A 21,644-nucleotide genomic window follows, 5' to 3' on the forward strand; every position below is an offset into this window, starting at 1 on the left:
GGAATCAATGCAACGTTTTTTTCCTTGCGTATAATTTTTTCCTCTGTTTTAAATTAAGTTCTAATTAAATTGGATGTAATATGTCACGCTACATTACTTTTAAAAGCATACCAGCAAGTTCATATAGTTCAAAAACTAAATGCAAAAACTTATTAAAATCTTCGAAAAGCTGAATTTTGAGGTTCAAAATTTTACACTAATTCAGCAGTTCTGGCGATAATGGGCGCCAGATGCTGACTCAATACACATTCCGTAGCTGAGTTTGTTCCCTGAAATTTGGCGATGTGTATCCGTGTTGCTATAGCACACAAAGTAAATAAAATGAGATACTTGCCATTTGGCGACAATACTCGCACCGCTTTTGAAATATCGGAAAACATTCCATTAAAAGCAACCATTGCGAATATTGAGTTTTCAAATTCGGACGAAAAAGATTTAGATCTCCTTTTACGCAAATGCATCGTTCAGTTACAGACATGAGTTAGAAAATAATGGCTCCTCCTAATTAGGTCTACCGCTTCTTGTAATATAATCTTCCAAATACTTGAGGGAAATGAGCAATGAAAAATACAGTATACGAAAGCTCGTTTGCATGAGAGAGGAAAATGGTAAGAGAATTTATGTTGATTTTAGAAAAACTACTTTCATACTTTTTAGAAATTTTCGTTTACTGCAAAATTTATAAAACTTGTCTGTCCAAATTTTTGCTGACATTTCTTTAGAATCATTTAAAGAATTATAAGTATGATCGTTTTAATTTTGGTTTCATTATTCCTGACATCAGAAAGATTATGTTAAGAGGTCATCAGAAAAAATATATAATTTTTATATCACTCTAGCTAATTTTTATTTGCCATGGTTTTAACTACTTTTCTGATTTTTATTCCACTCTTTAAATCTAATGTAGAAGTAATATTTTTCTTTTATTCTACTCTATGAAATTTTTTAAAAAAGTAAATAAAATTAAAAGTGTTTATTATGTGTAATTTCATAACAGTTATTTTGCTATTATGTGAAGCTAAATGAAGTCATAATAAAACTAGATTTGAATTCAACTATGTTAAATTAGAACCGATTTAAATTTAGAACCGATTTTACACAAAGATCCTCAAAAAGTGAAATTCAATACCAATAAATTTCAAAATATTCAATAAAGAGGCAAAATAAGAATTAAAGAAATGTGAAACTAAAACCTAAAAAATTGCAAAAACCAGAAAAAAACATACCAAAACCAGAAAAAAATACAAAAGAAGAGGAATTCAATCAATTCTGATATAACGTTTCTAGAGGAGGATACGTCAGAGTCAATTACAATCCCCTTTTAAATAAAACATTTTGTGATATATATACATATAAATAGTGTGTAATAAATAAATTTAAGCTGTAAATGCTAGAAAAGTATGCTAGTTAAAATAGTGCGATATACCTCTGATTATATGGTGCTAGTTAAAATAAAGGTCCAAGTTTTTTGTAAGGCGATCTGACGTGGGTCTCTGTCATTCAAATGATAGAATGGTTTTGCTATTATCAGTTCGTTTCGATGGAAGAAAATAACTACTAATGGAAATATTAAATCTAATAAATTAAAGAAAAATTGTTTGTCGTGAACTTCTTAATAAAACTATTTGAATACTATCTAATTTCTCACAGAATGTTTTCGAAGATGGCAACCTTCTCAAGATATCATGTTCTTCGCCGTAATCAATGACCCCATCATCAACCCCAGGGCCTAATTTCTAACATCTGAAGTAACAGAACCCTAAGGAAAGTCGCCAAAAGTTGTAAACAAAATAAATAAATAAAATAAAATAAAAAAAATCTGAAATGTTTCAAATTTTAAATTACGTCCAAAGGGGCGTTTTTTAACATTTTGTGTGTTACCTTTCTTTATTAAATATCATGTTCCTCGCACTTAAACCATAAGATCCAGTGCAACAGCAATATCGCAAAATAGTTTTAAAACGAGCATATCTTTAGAATTTCCGATACAGAGACTCACGCGCTGGAGATAAAAATGTTTTTTCTGCACAACATTGCCATTGCTCGCTTTGAAATCCTTGAGTTTGTTAATCAAAAATTCGTCAAAGTTTTAAAAAATAGGAAATCGATCATAAAACAAATTTCAAATTTCAAATTTCAAATTTGGTCTTCCACATGCTCATATTCGTTGGAGGATTACGTTATTCAAAATTCGATGACTCTATGTACCGTTGTTTTATCACAATACTAGAAATATACATACAGTTATGCAGATTTTTCATTATTTAATTTCTTCAAATATAATGCAGGACTCTAACATTTTGTGGCAACAGTTTGAAAAGTGAACCGACATTTATGAGTCCGACGCAAAATGCCAAAACGAAACTAATAGTCCTTCGGGATTCAAATCCCTTTGGACTAATAATAAACAAAGGAATAAAAAATCTGAAAGTAATCAGATTTTAAAGTCGCACTAGACAGATTCTTAATGTTTTCTTAAGCTCAGCATCGCACGTCACCAATCTCACTTCAAATACTTTAATCTATTTTTTAATTTGACTCAATCAAATTAAAAAATAGATTTAAGAAAGTAGAAGAAAAATTATTTTTACGAACTGTATTTCTTGCTTTTAGATCGCTTAGTTGTTTGCTCAGTAACTTTCCAAACTTTTCCAAACTTTCCAAACTTTTCCATACAGAAAAGTTAAATATTTTAAAGCTTTACAGAATGGCAACATGCTGGAGGCTGAGTGAAAAATAAAAATTAAAATAAAAATATCTTAAAATTTTTAAAAAATGAAAGATGTGAGTAAATTATAATAAATTTAAAAAAAATTATCATTACAATCAAATGAAATAATAAAAGAAATGTAAGGTGATTGAAATAAAAATAACAAGTTATGGCACCGTCTGAAATCAAAACTTAGGAAACTCACTCAAGAACTGCGAATTACCGAAGCAAATATCCGATGAGTTTGAGCTGAAATTAAGCCCTGATCCAGCCAACAATGAAAATATGCTATAAGTTTGTGAATATCGTCATCAAATTTTAATGTAAATCCAACTTGCCATATTTCTTTGCATATTTTCGTTATTTTTTTAGGGAGGGAGGGAGATAAAATTCAAATATTTTATCCATAGAAAATACAGAAAAAGGATCAGTAGATGAGGTGATTTAAATGAAGAAGTGTAAGAGACTGCCTAAGAAACAAATACGGCTATTATTATCCGGAGCTCTTAAATCTTACAATCACTTGACGTCTTGCTTTACGTTTCACAAAAATAAAATAAAAAGATTTTACATAGAGTAAACGTTTTAATATAACTAAAACGTGAGGCTTAGAAGTAAAATTCAGTGATCGAATTTGAAAACGATGTGTGGCTAGATCATAAAATCATGGAAAGTAATTTTACAGACGATAATTTTAAAGAGTTTTTGTGAAAATACATTTGCAGCCTCATGGATGATTTTGATTATGAAATCTGGCCCAAAATGACAGTACCTATGAATTTGAGCCGTCGGATAGATAAAGCAAAGCATCATTTAAATAAATTAATGCATTAATATTTTGATTTAAAACAAGAAATAATACATATGATTAGCCCGAAGGGCGTTAGCCCAGAAGGTCTGTTAATTTTGCTTGGTTCACTATAATTGTCGGTTCACTTTTCAAATTGTTGCCCCCAAATATCAGAACCCTGTGTCTTATTTAAAGAAATTGAAATATTTATTATATTAATCAAAATATTATGTGTTGATATATCTTATATAATATATTACATGTGTTTTATTATCCTATTTAGTTGTTTCTGTTCTATTTTTATAGGTAGTAGTTATCAATCATTATTTAGTTTTTGTCTTCCATTTTTAGAATGCTCAAGCCTCGGGGAGAAGGGATACACTTTTTAAAAATCAAAAAAGAAATTTATGCGAAACAAAAAATAAATTCTAACGATCGCCCAAAAGGACATTTTTAAAGTTTAATGTATTAATCAGTATCGATAGAGATGACTAGGTGAAGCAGCGAAATATTTTATAGGATATTATATGAATGTATACACTGCAAAAAAGGGGGGACAGTTTAATATCTCTCGTTCTACTGGGCCGATTGACGAAATTCAAATTGCGTTTTCCATGTCTCGAAAGCGCGACTTAGGATATGTATTAGATTTATACATAGCATTGTTCTAATATAGGTATTTTGACACAAAATCGGACTTTTTCTGATATGAAATGCCAATTTTTTTCCGTATTTCGATTGCCTCAAATTAAGCAATACTGGCAAGTTTTGTATAGAAGGCACGAGTAGTTTTTGAAAAATTAGCTCTCAAAATTTTAGATCCTCAATGTTAATTCAATTTGGTAAGTATTTATTAATATCTCTTTTTTTTATTATACTTAATAAAAAACTGTGAACTGTGAAAGAAGGAATCAAGCGTTGATTCCTTCTTTCACAGTTCAAAATTTCGGTTAATTCTAAATAAAATTCACCCATTTGTTGTGCTTTATTTTTAAAATTTGTATTTTTAAATAATTTTGAGAAAAAATATTTTGAATTATAACCTGTAAAATGTGTACCATCATCTTAAAGTAGATGTATTTCTAAGTATGCTTGCAAAAAATTAGAGCTTTTTATTCAAAATTTTCGAAGATATACGTGAATTTATACATTGGCGCGTTTTGAAATTTGACTTATTTGTTGAAAGCGGTAATGGCAGCTAATGTGGTTTGTTAAATGACTTTTTTCCGCTCATGCGCAATGTAAAAAGGTAAGAACGATTTGACTTTTTTCCGCTCCTGCACAATGGAAGGGATAGGAAAATAGGTTTCCATGTATTAAGAAACTCGCCAAGTAAATTATTCTTGGTGCAAACTGAAGTATCATCATCAATATCAGACAGAATAAATTTGAAAGATAAATATCTTACATTTTTCCGAACGGCAACAGACTCGAATGAAAAGTGAAACAATGCAAAGTCGTGTTACGAAACTAAATAGCCTTTCGGACTAAAAAAATAATTATTTGCATGCTCTTTAAGTAGAAAAAAAGTTAAAGAAATAATATCGGAGATATTAATAATGTAACGAATACTAAAAATGTATAGCAACACGTAAGAATCTATTGCGAGTTCTAAAGATATGCTGTTTTAAAAAATTCTGTGATTGCAAATTTTAAGTTTGTCTTGTAAACCAAAACACTGTATGGCCTGGGATGTCTTACGAATGAGGCGATATTTTCGAATGAAAGCGTGAGAACATAAGCACATATAATTTTCCATTGTAATGTCGAATAGTATAATAAAAAATAGCATAGTTTATAATTAATATTGATCCATTAAACTTGTAAATATATTAGACTGTATTTGCAAATGATCAACCAATCCCTTATTTTAAACAAGTAAAGTATCTGGTACTTTACTTAACTCTTACTCGTGGTTATTTAAAATATGGAATTGGTGTGAAATAATGTATTGGCCACGCCACACCAAGTTTTTTTCGTGTACCAGCATTATTATTATTAATATTTGTACATAAAATGGCCCACATTTGTTTTGAACACCTGTATTTCTAGTTTTATTTGCAAATATCAGTTACCTAATAGTAACCTTACGTTTTTACGTATATTATTAATCCTCTTTTCTAAAACCTGCCTGTTTTAAAAAGTGTTATTCAAAGTGTTTTTAATTTTAAAAAAAATAATTTATTCACAGAATTCTGAAAAATATAGTTACATACGTATTCGGACATTTTGAACAAACAGTTTATATTTAAGAATAACACGGAAATAAAGGGGCCCTCAATGTTTTGTTGGACATCCTTTAGCTAACTTTTGACTTCTATGCACTTTGGCGTGGATTCAAGTAATTGTTTGTATTGTAAGAGTACATTTTGCACTATTCCTCCGCAGGAATTGCTTTTCGTAAAGATTTCGAAGAAATATGATGTTTCTCTAATCTTTCGCCAACACGCTCCACATGTGTTCGGTAGAATTTAAGTCCAGAGAAAATGGAAAATTTCTGATGGCTTCAGGACAGTTATATTTTAGAAACATTAGGTTATTTTGAAACAGGAGATGTGAAAAATGAGCAATTCAAGGGTGCTTTTTAATGAGTTGAGATGAGATCTTAAACGCTGGTGTCTATAATGCTAGGATACGAGCCAGTTTCCCTTAGAAAGTCCTCCACGAAGGCATTCCTCCCCTTAGGCAGATATCCCTAGTGTGCTTTGCCATAATTAAATACACCACAGCACTATAATGCTAGGTGAAAAGCCTCTGTCCTTAGTTACTGCTTTTAAGTAATTTAGTTCTTGATCAACAGCCGATTTGGAGCAGTAAAACTTAAAGTATAAAAGTATACGAAAAAAGAAGGGGTAAAATAAAGCTAACTTCTGTTTACTCGATTAAAAATCTTTTGAAATGTGGTGGAAATTAAATAAACGAAAGTTTGCGGTAAACAGTGCTACCGAAGTTGAATATATTGCGTGTGATTAAGGTGTCGAGGAACGGAAGAGATTTGGATGTCTTCAGTTGAAAAGTGAACTGAATAACAAGATAAATGTGATTCATTACTTAAAGAACTTTATTTAAATCATCTTTATTACCATCTAACTGGGTAAAGATATTGCGAACGTAGCGGAATTTCACGGGAAGTTTCAAATATTTTTTATTCATAATAATGCATTTAGATATCAGCAAGGATAGAACCAAGAGGTCTTCCCTTTACTAATCCCTCAGTTTGGCTTCAATGCTTACTTTAGAAAATAAAATCTTTTTTCTTTTAGACAGAGTTATGTAAGGGAAATTAACTGATTTCGATACAGAAGAAATAAAATTCTCGAAGTCTCGTTCCTAGACATTTAAGTGCATTTTTCACTAGAACATTCGAGAATAAAGATTTTAAACCAAAAGAAACCATGATGAAACTTCTAGGGAAATTCTTTTTACTCTTTTATAAACACTATTGAATTTTATGATGTAAATGTTATTAACTAACAAAGTCGGAAGAAACTAAATATTTAGCTAATGGGTACGAGGCAGTGCGTAAATTTGATACAATAAGGCGGAATGGAATACCACTTTTATGAATTTTCCATAGAGCATAGCATAATTCACAGCAGATGAGATAAGCGATTTTCTTCACTGCGTCAGAAGGATTTGTGAAAACCTAATCGCAGTTTTTCATTTTTGAGAGATTCGGATCTGAAGAATCGTGAGGGATCAGATTATGAGCCTTCGTTTAAGAATTTAAGCGACATCATTGGCGTTTTTTCCATGATAGCTATACAACTGCGTTAATAATCTTATTAACCGTTATTCAGAGTGCTGTTTTAACTCAAAGATGAGACTTTCTCTAATCTCAGCTTGATTGGCTTGACTATGCCTTGCTTCTTCACTTCTTCAGGGGCTTCTTGATCACTGTTCTCCTCCTCCCAGAAAAAAAATTCCCTAGGGACTTCCTTATTTTACTGGTCAAAATGGAGTTGTATTTTTTTCAATAGTAATATAACATTAAGAAATCTATGGTTTTCGCGAGGAAAGCGGAAGTTTCTGGGAGATTTTTAGCACTGCGGGCGATGTTACTTCAAAAGAACTTCAAACTGACTTAAATTTACTTTATGATGCATGATATAGGGTACTGACTTATTTACAATATGATTTAATGTAATTTAACTTCATTAATGCAATAAATTCACAACGATAATTAAAGTTTGATTAATGCAATAAATTTAATTATTTACTTTCGAGGGGGAAATATTTTCTTTAATGAAAGCTAAAAATTTAAAACAGAGAGTTTATATGATATACTGGGTGATATGAGATGCAAAACTTTTAGAGTTGGAAGATATTAATATATCCAAGTAATTTATACAAATATTCGTGAATTTTCTGCAATTAATAGAGGATGTTTCAAACACCATACGCTACACAGCTGGTACAGAATCTATATTTAAGTTTTATTTTTAATTTTTCCAACGATTCACATTAAAATTTTTTAAAATTTTTAATGCTGAACCCTTTGTTCTTTTTTGATGTTAGACGTAATCATGTCTTCAGGATGCAATTTTTTAGATAATAATGTATTCTTACAAAAGCACAGGAGCGAAGAATTAGCGAAGGAAATTCGATTCGTGAAAAATAAATTTGAGGAAAATACTGTCAGTAACCTGGCAGATTGCGTAACTTACGTGGGAGGAAGTTTTTAATCTTTTTTGAGACGCAAACTACCCTATTAATATAAAACATATTAAAAACAAATCCAGTATTTATATCTTGTTTTTATGACTGTAACATATTACGCCTCACGCTTATACTACGGGCCCTCGATGAATATCCTTTTCAAAAGAAACTAACGTCAATTTTTAAAAAGTTACCATTGCATTAAATGGCAGATTCCGGTAATGGACGATCCATCAAATGTCATTATGCTGAAGGAAAGGGTAAGAGAAGGAAAATATATTAAAAAAAAAAAAAAAAAAAAAACCCAAAATGTTGTAGCGAGTCGTAACTGCAACCTCACTAGCAGTAAGAAGTTTAGAATCTTTTAATCAATACTGGCATTATTTGAAACCTTGACACGATAGTGTCCCACTAGATTAGACTTAACTGAAAAGCTTATTGAGAAAAATCCCCTTACTTTTATTAGGATAGAAGGGAAGTGCATTTGTTTAGTAATGAATTCCACTTATTTGGGAAGCTTTGTTGAAGCTGGAATTTTGGTAGGCACAAGAGACTTAAATTGCGTGATAATTCTAAATGAGAATTATTTATGGCGCTTAAAGCTCTATTATCTGCATGTAAGTTCATAAGGATTGTCCTTTTAATGTTGTTATTTTTCTACTTTCCATTAGCATGGTAGAATAATTTAATGCTTTTCTGAATCCAAGATATAGCTTGTCATCAAAAGAACAGATTTCTTTTTATCGGAAGAACATACCGTGCAAAATGTTGTTCTAAATATTATTCTTAATGTATAAATTACATTTTTACCAATAGGATGTTATGGTAAATCTTACTTGAAACTCTTTCTCCCAGTCGTTCTTTAAACGGAACAGAAAAGTAAGAGTATTTATTATTTCCTTTAAGAATACTTTTGAACGTTTCTCTAAATCTTTGGCGGTTTAAAACAGTTTATTATTTCTTTTAGAGAAGATAGTAAAAGCTACTTGAATAAAATAGAATCAAATAGTCAGAGGATATTCCGTATGACAACAGTCCAGAGATATTATGAAAGAATTCTTCGGTGGGAGGTATTTGTTCAAAAGTTTATTTTGCCTTTATCTAAGACAGATGCTTTTCTTTTCAGTTCAGTCATTTCAGTTTGATGCATTAACACAGTAGCTATATATTTAACTTTTCTTACAAGAGTCTGCACTTTAGCGCCGATTTCACGGTGTCTTTTAAGGCAAGGGGTATCATAAGCTTGTTTCTTGTAGCACAAAATAGAGAAGAGCCTCGCACAGCTAACGCGCCACTTCACAAACAATGCGGTTCACGAAAAAAATTATCCAAACAAACTCCATGGATGACGTAAGGAGTTTCGAGTTACGAACACTCAACGTCAACTGAATACGAATTCATAGTGCTTTGGGATAATTTACGTCACATGATTAACGCTCAGGGCCTTCTGTAAATTAATAAAACTTGGCTTCAAGTGACATACAGAACCATAACTTCGGCCTGGAAGAAATTATGGCCAAATTGGTTTGCTGGCATAGAGACTTTGAGCACTTATGACTTATTTGTTATCTATAACATTGTATTTCTAAGCAAAACCATGGATTAGGAAATTAATAATGAAGACGTGGAGAAGTTACTAGAAGACCGTAAAGGTGAGCTTACCGGGAAAGAACTACAAGCATTTCCAGAAAGAGCAATAAAAGGCGATTATGAAAGTAAGTGTTACGAAATCATGAACTAGTAATTTTAGAGAGTTCTGAGTAACAGCGCTTAAGCGATGTAGATGTTTTTAGGTTTTTGGAAATGTGTAACTTAACTATGGAAAATAAAAAATTCAGCGGTCCATTCTATTTGTATATTATTTTTTGGAAGAGGAATTCCATGAAAAAGAAAGTTAAAGATCCTTATTATGACAGAAACTAGTGTATTGATTAAGATCAACTCTGAAACCTGGTTAAATGTAAGTAAACAGTAAATTTGATTTAACATTGGTTTTGATATTTTGTATTTTTACGCAACAGTAATCCTCAGAAGATGAGAAACAAAGAAAACGGCCCTAGTTCTCTGATACGTGAAATTTATATGCAAAATAGGATAAGATGCTAAGATTTTGCACATCGATATCACGTATTTCCTGATACAGTAGTAATGTAATGTAATATACGAGTGTTCTGCAACCCTTATGGTCGATAATAACCAGCCTCATTAAGCATTTTCATTGGCAAAGCCATGTCTCACATTAAACACAATTTAAAGTTTAGGCAATAACAAATCACATCGGATAACTTTTAAGTCAAATAGAGGCCCAGTGAGCCTTAAACAGAATCCAGTAGCGCTTAGAGACGAAGAAGAAAAGTAAAAGAAGATACGTCTTCAGACGATAATTAGTTACCTGATGTTTTTATGAATGGAATGTTCACATCCAATCACATCTTCCTCATCATTTTCCAAATATGTCGTCTCCTTTTCACAAGCATAGTAAAATTAAATTTTCGTTCATATTATCTCTTTAATAATATTGTTCTGATCTTTTTTTAATGATATCCGTCATTTGGGTTATAAAACTATGCATAAAGTAATATTGTAAAATTTAAATAAGCAATCACCTGTGGTCTAGGAACAAATTAATTAATTTCCTGTTTATTCCTATGGCAACACTTGTTTCGGTTGAAAAGAGTTATACAAGAATTATAAAAATCCCCAGTGCTGTAAAATCGAATTTAGATATAATACATACTTTCTTCTATTTTCAGTTTAAATATTATTATTTATTGGAGCTTAATAATCATTTCTTTTAATTTAATTATCTTTAGAAAAACAGTAGAACGAATCACTGCGATCACTGATTATCATTTTAATCAATTATGGTCATAATAGAATTTCATTTGTTAGGAATTATTTTGCTATCATAATTTCACATTTTTGGCCAGAATTTTTTTTTTTTTTTTTTTTTTTTTTTTTTTTTGTTCATTTTTGTTTGTTTCTTGCTTTATTTGGTTTCGTGATCCATGCTGAGAGTTTTATTTTCCCATGCTTTCCTGAAATGAAATAAAAATTAGGATCTTTAAAATAGATCCCTTTTTTGATAATATTAACAAATTTTAATCAGACCTTTAAAAGCAGGGAAGTATAATTAATCCATCGTAAACAAATGGCATGAAGACAAATAAATGGTATGGCATGAAGACAAAATTTTTGCCCCCCCCCAAAAAAAATTAAAATATAGCATAAATAGAATTAAAATATATCATATCAGACTTATAAAGGGCCCCATATCTCAAATAGCTTAGGGCCTTATCAAGTTTAAATTTAGCTCTGCTCACATCTCCCGTTCGGATCGACGGTAATTTGAACACATATTGGTACATTTACGTCCAGTGGTTGTGCCCTATCTTCGAGGCACACAAACGCCATTTTCCAGCAAGATAATGCAACATATTGCACGTCGTACTCTAACCTTCCTCAGTGTACACAGGGTATTCGATAGTTGCCCTGGGTTGCACGGTCTCCAGATCTGTCACACATTGAAAACATCTGGTCATGGGGTTGCTGAGAAACTGGCCCGCCACTCCTCTCCCACTAATATGGTTGATGAAGTATGACACATACTTGAAGCAGCATGGAATGTGTTGCCCGTTTCTATCATCCAATCCCAGTTTTAGCTGCTAGGAGTGGCAGCTGTTTCTACTAATTTTTCATTGTAAACCTCCAAAATGCTTATAAATTTAATAATTTTGTCTTCATGCCATACTGCTTACGTACAATATTTTTTTTATTTTATTATTATTATTATTATTTTTTTTTTATTTTGCTATTTTTTATGGTGTTGCAATTTTAATGGCCAACAGTGCCTATAGGGTTTTTTTAATGGTCAACAGTGCCTATAATTTTAATGGCCAACTAGCCCATAGGGTATCCGCCCTATTTGCTTATATAACAATTAAATCGCTGCATGAAAGTATGGCCCTTGAAAAACAATCACATTGTCTTCGAAAAGTATCAAAATATTATTCACTTTTCGCTTGCGCTGTCTAATACCTTTGCAGAAAAAAAAAACCAGATAAATTAATGAATAAAATGTAAATAAATTTCGAACATTGAACTAAACATTTAAATAAATATTTTCAGTTTAATAATAGAAAATATCTCGGTTAAGAGATAGGGGAGAAAATGCTATTACTAAATATTATAGAAATATTAGTTAATAAATATGAGTATTTAGAACAATATAAAAACTGAGAACGCAACTAGAACAATATAAAAAGAAGAATTATTTAGAAGTATACTATTATTTAGAAGAATTATTTATATTTAGAACAATATAAAAACAGAACACCGAATATTTTAAACATGCGATAGAGTGTAAACAAAGCATAAAATCCAATCCTTCTACCAATCCTAAAACGCAAATTTCCAATTGTATTGAAATTTTCTTATGTTATTCTTTGAGTTCGAATGATGGTATATGCAAATGTTCTAACGTCAAGACGAACAAGATTGGCATATTGCCAAAGCGAAGAACTTATTGAAAGCGATCTTAAGGAACTTTTTCAAGTAAATAAATAAAAAATTAATTAAATCAAATAGAAAATTCAATTTCTAAGTATGGATGTGAAAGTGTATTAGAAACAGAAATAATATAGCTTATAAAATCATTAATTTCTTTAATCGGCAGTTTAAAAAGTAATTTTCGTAGTTTTTTTTTATATATATATATTTGGCGGCTGCTTCTCTAAAAGTCTTGAAAAATACAATTTTTAAAATTCAGTGGTGAATCACACTTCATTTGGAATGACAAATGCTTTCTTTAGTTTGCGATATAAAATCTGAGACTGTGCAATGACAAAATACCGCCTCTGAGAATAGAAAGATATAAAAAACTTGTTAAATTCACAAAACAAAGTGCAAAATAATAAAAACCAAGCTCATAACTTGGATTTTGAGATGTACATGATCGGGTGCTAGGCTATGCGAGTTTAAAATTAAGTAGCTCATGATGCCACCATCATAACACAGTGCGATAAATTCACATACCCTTTCACAAATTCTCATGGTTTTAAATAACTTATATTCATTTTATAATTAATATTCATTTTATAATTATTTTAAATAATTGATACTCGTTTTATAATTATTTTAAAGTACTGATAATCATTTTTTGTTTTAAATAATATGTATTTCATAATATAATTTTGTAATGTAGGGTATAAATTTTAAATATTTTCATTTCGTTTCACTAGTAAGTATTTTGTCATGTGTTGTGGATGATACATGAGATCACCTATCTCTTTTCAAGAATTTATAATAGTGATTTATGTTAATGATGCGGGTGTTTCATAGGCATCAGTCTTAGACTGCAATACAATTTGCATTTAACTTAAAATTTCTAGTCCAGTAAAAAAGCTCCGTGATCATTCCAGTTGAATTTTTGACATAGTTCATCATGTAAATTTTAATTCATTACTGTAATTGTTAAAATATTTTACTTTATTTATTAATTTTATGAAAAAAATTATTCCCTTTTATTCAGAATAACGTTTACTATCGAGTTTCGATTTAGTCAAAAAACAAACTTAGTAAATTCGTTTTTACGTAGTTTTTCCTTAATTATCATCTCAAGCTCTTTTTTAAAATTAATTTTTAACTTCATTTTGTTGAAATCATAATGTATTTATCTGAGCGAAGTTTTTATACTAAATAAAAGAACTGTTTCGGCGAAATACTCTAAAATGTAGATATTTAGACTTCAGATTTTTGCATTTCAGCAGGCATAACAAAGTTACCATTTTTTTGTTTTTTTACATGTACAACTTCTTTACATAATCTAAGCTCTTTAATGCCAAAAAAGCCATGTCTTTAAATAACCGATAATACTCATCATTAATACAGTTGGACAGGAAATCGTTATATTTTATTGTAGTTCTAATATTTTGTAAATTAGAACTCTGCAAAATATGTCATGTCCAGTATTTTTGATTTAAAATGTTAAAATTTATTAAGACTCAGCTGTTCTCGACTTTCTTTGCCCATCTGCTTTTGGTCTGGAAAACTCAAAATTCTAAGAAGTTGCCTTATGTGATTTGATTTCTTCCACTACTCCAGTTCGAAGGTTCGGAAGTAGCGACTTACTGCATTGGTACAGAAAAGATATGCCACTTAGTTTATCTGGCATGGCTAGAAATTCCTTTACTTGACTGTAGTCTGAATTTCTTCATATGTCTTAAGAAAGTCTTTGACAATTGCAACAAGAATTGGTCTTTTTTATATTCCCCTACCCTCTTTCCCAGAAAAAAAAAAAAAAAAAAAAAACCACCTTATCGGGCTTTCTCATGTTCCTGCTGATTGGTTACTTCTAGTAGCTTTTCAACATCGTCTCCAGCTCTATGGAAACTATCTCCTATACCACATTGACGTTATTCACTGCCTCACGCTGGAATTAGCATGTTGCAGCCTCCTCTAAGCTAATTTGAAAGCCATTTTGAATGGCCTCGAACCTAACCTTTTTATCAAGGTGATGGCTTTCAAATATGGAATTTTTTCTTCCGGAAATTTTTTTATCATCATATTAGATGCAAGCTAGCATGTACCAAATCACTTTCTGATGGGCTCTCTAACGCGCAGCGTTTTGAAATTGGGTTAAAATTAGGATTTACATATGGTCTATCGTTTGAAAGAAAAAGGTTTTAAAATGAAATATTAGATCTTTACAAAGTCTACTTAAATTCCGTTTCTGTTGTAGATATTTCGGTTGGTTAAAAGTATTAGCAAGCGACGGAATAGTTTTTTCCAATCGCAAGCATGTCAGATGTTTTTGACACAGGATGCAAAGTTTTATAGCGTGCTTCAAAAATTGATTGGATGATGCAAGTTTTTTAGTTTGATCTTTACGTGACAAGCAGCTCTGAATGACATCCTGTATCTTAAAAGCTTTAAAATATTGTGAGTGATAAATATATAGGAATTTCGGCTTCAAATATCCCTCTGAATTATCTGCAAAGTAGATCCAAGAATGTTATTTCCATTTTATTTTTTAATCTTCTTGATTTAAATAAAAATGCATTTAGTTCATGATAGAGCTAACTAAGAACATTAAATAGTTATATAGAATTACTTTATATATTTATTTCTTATTTTTCAAATATGAAGAAGATATATAACGTTCCCATGTTAGTCTAAGAGCATATTAATCTAATATCCTATAAAATGTTTCTCTATTCCATTTGGAATATTTCTATTGATTTTCTCTATTAATAAACCACATTAAACTTTAAACAGCCGTTTAAATGATCGTTAAAATCTGAACATTTTTAATTTTTTCCTCCTTTCTTTTTTCATTTATTTATCACTAATTCCTTATTTCGCATAATAATAAATTACATCCGACGAATTTTGTTTTGGAAACTAATGAACATGTTATACAGTGACTACCTATACAAATGAAGCAAATTATACGAAAATGTTTTATAAAGAATTGTAGAGACATTAGGTTATTTCGAAAGCAGGAGATATGGAAAAGGTGTAATGCCCTCGCCGGGACTCGAACCACGAACCTCTCGAATTTGCGTCGAGTGTGCTGACCACTACACCACGAAGGCATGCTAAAAAGGCGGGAGAAATACATTATAAAATAAGCTCTTTATCTTTAAAATTTACATCTTTGTAGGAAACTTTTAAAGCATTTATGTGCATTAAAATCAAATGAAATATAAGAAAATTAACGAGTAAATTGGGAATAATTTGTAAACAGTAGAAAACTGAAAGACTATAAAAAGCAAGTTATGAAAGTGGATAGAAATCCTATGAAAAGTAAACAGTAAATTCAGAACGTGTGGCCAAGGATTTGGCAGTACTCCAGGTATTGCGTGTCAAAGGAACGTTACCTGCTTTGTCATTTAAAAAACTACGGTGTATTAAGTCAAATGCAATAGATTTTCGTGAAAAGAAATGTAAACAACGTGAGCTCATCCATTAAAAATACAAAACATTGGACTTTAAAATATAGTATGTTACTCTAGCTGGTTAGACAGGTAGATGCAGTTTACAATAAATATTTCATTCAGCTGAAAATTGTAATGATAACTGATAAATGTCATAATTACGTGTTTTTCTTACTTTTTTTTTTTTTTTTTTTTTTTGATGATGATAGCAAAACAAAAACATTTTTTTTTAAAAACGAGGGCGCAATAAAATAAAAATAGATAAACGTGATAAAATAAAAATTCCAACTATAATAAGATAAAAAACGAGGTATTTATGAAAGATATAACGGTGATAAACAATGAGAACTTTTTATCGGATCTTACAAATTTGAGTTTATACTTGGAAAGTGCAGCAAGGGGATATTCCTGCAATTCAAAACCAATAGTCCGTGAAAAATACAAATCGATGTGTTATAATGTAATGAGAAATATTTGTCCTTGTGCGCATACGGTATATAAACTGAGACCTCGAAAGCTACTGAAAACTGTGCAAGGTATTTTTTATGTTAATTAACATGTTATAATTATTTAAGCCTTTACCATAACTTCTACTCTCCGTAGAATGCAATTAGTTGTTGTGTGTGTTTAGCTAAAAGTTTCGAATGTTTGATTAAGGCTTCTGGCATCCGCGTCTTGCTGTTTCTTACTCTTGCCAGCTCTGCTTCAAGTTACATCCCGGCTTTATCATCTTGCTAGCACACGTTTTGAAATACTCTAAGGTAAGTATATGACCTTGCCTAAAAGGATTATTATATGTGCCGTCTCAGACTACTTTAACTACATTGAAATTTAACCCTTTATACCTGCAAGGTAGCGGAATGTACTATTTTTACACACAAGGTAACGGAAGTTCGTTTGTAGCACAAGCTGTGCCTGTTCTGTTTCAATTTAAGCTTAAATAACAAAGGTTAATTTAACCTTCTTCCAAATTTGTGATTGTTTCAAACTCAGTGATTATTCGTTTCTCAGTCTGATAGGGTATGTAGGATTTTAACTCAAACTTCTAACCCTACAGCTGCAAGCTGAAACTTTGAAAAAAAAAAAAAAAAAAAAAACAGACTTGGAGATCACGTAATTTTGCGTATCTTTTTACATTAAAGACGTCTATACCTAGTCGCACCATATTTCACCTAATATTATGTATCTTTAGCTTGCATTACCACATTTTTAATCAGCCATGTGGTCAGGTAAAGTGACAATTCTAAAAACTGTTGCCAACTATTAGCATTCTGGCAAAAATTTTAGTTTTGAATAACCAAGGTAATTATTTCAGGAGTACCAGACTAAATATCCGGAGAGAAAAAACTCGTCTCCAGACTTGTACCGCCAGACACATAGGTAAATGCTATAATGCCTTACGGACAATCCTGCTTTCTAATACTTTTGGCTTACAGAATTAAAACCATTGAACTCAGCGCACGTGTTTATATGTTCTTTATCCGCGGGTTGCAAGAGACGCATAGAGAACGCACTGGAGAGTTCCTGAGTCTAATGTCTAGCAGATAAGCACAAAACAATTAAGTGCAGTTAAAAAATGGAATGATGCCAGAATTATAGCACGAAGATAATTTGAGACTAACATATCTCTTGTCCAGGAGACATTGCCATGTCTTTTCCATAGCTTTTACTCTCACAATTCTTTTCTTGCTCGTTATAAAATGGATCATTCTTATTTCCCATGTTTATTAATTGTCCATGAGTGACACGTGATTTAACTTTGTTGTCATCCTCAGTACTTCTCCGGTGATTCGGTTGCAGGCATACATGTCCAAAATCATGGTCTGAATGTAGAAAATACATATTATACAAAAGTTGTAAAATACGAGCTTTTACAAGGAAAGGATGAAAGGAAGTGAATTGCTCAGATTTAATAAAAATACACGCAGTTTGTACAAACACGACACAAAATATTACCACCACCAGAAAGAAAAGAAAATGAAGACTAATAGAAAACCTGTTAGACATAAAAAATATACAGAGTATTTACACATTTTTAGAACAGATTCGATAAAGAATGTTTTTTTAAAGGCAAATGTTTTGGAATAAAAATTTCTGGCAACAGCTTATTATTTAAAATCAGGAATATCGTCTGTTACTTTTAAATTTACAAAATGTCGCCTGTAAACAAGCTGTGGGTTAAAAGAGATGATTTTTCGCTTTTCGAAAAGAATTATTCTTATTTCGCAATTCAAAAAAGTTGTCAAATGCAAGGTATTAAAACTTGTAAGTGCAAAATAAGTAATAATTTTAATCGGAAGGATAAAATCTGTCTTCACCTTTTACATGGAAAAAAAAGACTCCAAACGAATGCCCAAAAAGTTACGTACCGTTCCTAAAGTTAAATCGTTGACGTTAAATAAGCGCCGACGTAGAAATGAATCACAAAGCCTTTTAAATACATCTATAGTAACAGTAAATAAAATAACAAACCAAAATTTACAACTTAAAAAGTCAAAAATATAATATTCACCAGGTTTCCCCGAATCCTGTGGCTCAACGCAGAACGATTTGCAGTATTTTATAGAATTATCAAGTTACATGAATGCAGTAGACGTAAGAAATGTGCAATGCCCTCACAAGATTCGAACTCCACACCTCCCGATTACATGTCGGGCATGCTTCCAATCACACTACGAAGGCACGCCGAAAGAAGGGAGAAAATATACCCGTTTTTATATACTCGTTTTATATACTTATATACTCGTTTTTTAAAGGGTGACTGAAAATGGGAGGATCCCATCGCCAGATTCTGTTGGTGGTGAACACCATTTTTAGTTCGGGCGCCACCTATAATGTCTTTTTTAGAATTTTTAACCATGTGAGGAAACTGAAGAATTCCGCAATGCCCTCTCCGGGATCTCCCGATTACGCGTTGGACTTGCTTACATTTACACCAGGAATGCACGAACGAAGGATTGACAAAACATCTTATAACCTTTATGTAACTTTATAACCCTTACATGAAAAAATACCTTATATATATATGCTGTCGGTAGTAACATGAAATAAATGGAAATACGCTGTGACTCTTGATAAAATATGGATTATTCTCTAAAATGACTGGAATAAAAAAAAGTTTATTTATTATCGAAAACGAAGAGAATAAAGTGTACAAATCAGGTTCTGTTAATCCAAAGAAAGTTTCAGTAAGGAGTTTATTGATTGTTAAAATCAACTCCATGTGATATTAAGAGAAACTTTTACGCCCGATATTTATGCAAGAAATTATGTTTCTTTATCGCAACGACTTTCAGGAAGTGAAACTTCATCAAGACAAAGCAACAAATCATACCTCGAAAAGTACCACTACATTCCTTGGAGAAATGGAGACTGATACTGGTTGCATGTATATCTCTTAACGAATTTCTGTGAAGCCTCTTGACATTTTACCTATGAACTCTTAAGCCTTTTTTCTGATGAAAAGAGCTCTTTCTAAGCGCAAACCCACCACGATAGATGGACTAGTAGTACGATAGAAAGTACTAGGACCACGATAGAAAGTAGTGGAAGAGGAATGGAAATCAATACCCATGAAAATTTTATAAAAAGCCTTACTATCATGGAAATCGTGATGCAGATTCCATGATAGTAATGCACAGTAAAAAGGCTATCAGATCAAACATATGTAAAAAGATAATTTTCTCAAAAAACAAATGTGTAAATGTTCTCAAAGTAAAATTACTAATTTTTTTACGAAATATATCTATTCAACATGAATAAAAATTGATAGTTTGGATTATCCGTGTTTTTCAGTTATTCGTGCCTTGTTTCCTGATTATTCGGCATTAGTCCGGATAATCATAAGTATACATTGCTTCTCTTTTAATGCTGAAATACTATCTTAATGGAAATGAAATTGCGAGAAGTACATACTTTGATAGCTGGTACATTTTGTTGTTGTCTTTTTTTTTTTTTTTTTTTTTTTTTTTTACATACATATTCTACAGCCTTCTCAGTACACGGCAAAACCTTGTAGAATCATTAGGTTAATTGAAAGCAAGAGGGATTGAAAAATTAGCAACCGCCTTCGCCGGGAATCGAACCACGGACCTCTGGATACCGGCCATACAACACCCTTTTAGTTCGGGCGCTACTGTAGAGACATTAGGAATATTTTGGAAGCAGGCAAGATGAAAATGAGCAATCGCCTTCGCCGGGAATAGAACCACGGACCTCTGGAATACCGGCCCAGTGTGCAGAACCACTACACCACGAAGACACGCTAGGAAAGTGGGAGAAATACCTTATAACCTAATCTTGGTCCTCATTTCGTGCATTTAAGTCGTTTTAAAATTTTATTTGTTAGGAACAAAAGAGAGGTGAAATTGGAATATAATCCTAGTGGTATGATTTGCAGTTGTCCAGAAGCATACATACATTATTCAGATAACTTTAGAATGATAACGTTTTTAAGAAATTTATATGTTTTGGAATAAAAACTTCTGGCAACAGCACATAATTTGGAACGAGAAAAATCGTCTGCTGCCTTGAAATTCATTGTTCTTTCAAAAGTTATTATGCTGCTGATCTAGGAATATGTTTTTGCCGTTTCTGAACAAAAATCCTCATTTCACGATTCAAAAACGTTCCGAGGTTCGAATCCCGCGAACGGGCTGGCTGCATGGGCGTTTTCGTGGTTTTCCCCATGTGTAACGTGTATACGAGCCAGTTTCCCTTAGAAAGTCCTCCACGAAAGGCATCCCTACCCTTAGGCAGATAGCCCTAGTGTGCTTTGCCATAATTAAATACACCACACCACACCACACCATAATTAAATACACCACACACACCACTTTTCCAGTATATGCTGCCAACTAATGTTAGCTCAGATAACGATTTTTGCATTTGATTTTCATGAAGAGTTCGATGATAGGGCATATAAAATTTATTCTTTTGCAATCATCATTTATGTTAATTCTCTATAAAAACTCCTTTTTTTTATTCTCTGAAAGTTATTGTATTCTAAAGGCTATTCTAAATTTATTCTTTTGCAATCATCATTTATGTTAATTCTATATAAAAACTCCTTTTTTTTTTATTCTCTGAAAGTTATTGTATTCTAAAGGCTTAAGATTACAGTATAATACCTCAAAAAAGGATTTTTCTATAAAATGTGTCCAAATTAATATAAAAAAGAATTCTGTAGCAATTACGCACCATATCAGATTAAAAATTCTTTGAAAAACACTCAACAACAACAAAAAAGGCCATACAACTTAATCAGTTTCATGAATTAAATGCATGTTTATTTATATCATATTAAATATTTTTTAAATAATTTTTAAATTGCCCGCGGAAGTGATAACGCACGGCTTTTAAATAGATGAATTTATTAATCCAAAATTAATTAAATTTACATATTTCTCGCATAGAATTATAAGTATAAAAAAGGTAGCTTCCAGTTGATTTTAATTTCACTTTCTGAGTAATTATCATAATTTTTCATAGATGGATAGCTTTTGCCATATTTATGTTAAAAACAAGTTGAATATTTTGCTGAAAACGA

General features: G+C 31.3%; 1 protein-coding gene and 1 non-coding gene across 2 annotated transcripts in view; one reads left to right on the plus strand and one right to left on the minus strand.

Annotated features, from left to right (window-relative positions):
- Positions 1-404: 404 nt before the first annotated feature.
- LOC118182758 (latrophilin-like protein LAT-2) overlaps positions 405-21,644 on the plus strand; it is a 71,758-nt gene continuing 50,518 nt past the window's right edge. Inside the window, exon 1 of the mRNA XM_085818343.1 lies at positions 405-608. The gene's annotated coding sequence lies outside the window, so the exon portion shown is untranslated. The remainder of the gene's footprint in view (positions 609-21,644) is intronic.
- Positions 15,682-15,754, minus strand: TRNAL-CAA (transfer RNA leucine (anticodon CAA)). The gene has a single exon. It is a non-coding gene; the product is annotated as a tRNA-Leu (tRNA).

This window comes from Stegodyphus dumicola, chromosome 6 (assembly GCF_044657685.1).
Source record: "Stegodyphus dumicola isolate Sdum_Otavi_A_Nest chromosome 6, ASM4465768v1".
Lineage (NCBI taxonomy): Eukaryota > Metazoa > Arthropoda > Arachnida > Araneae > Eresidae > Stegodyphus > Stegodyphus dumicola.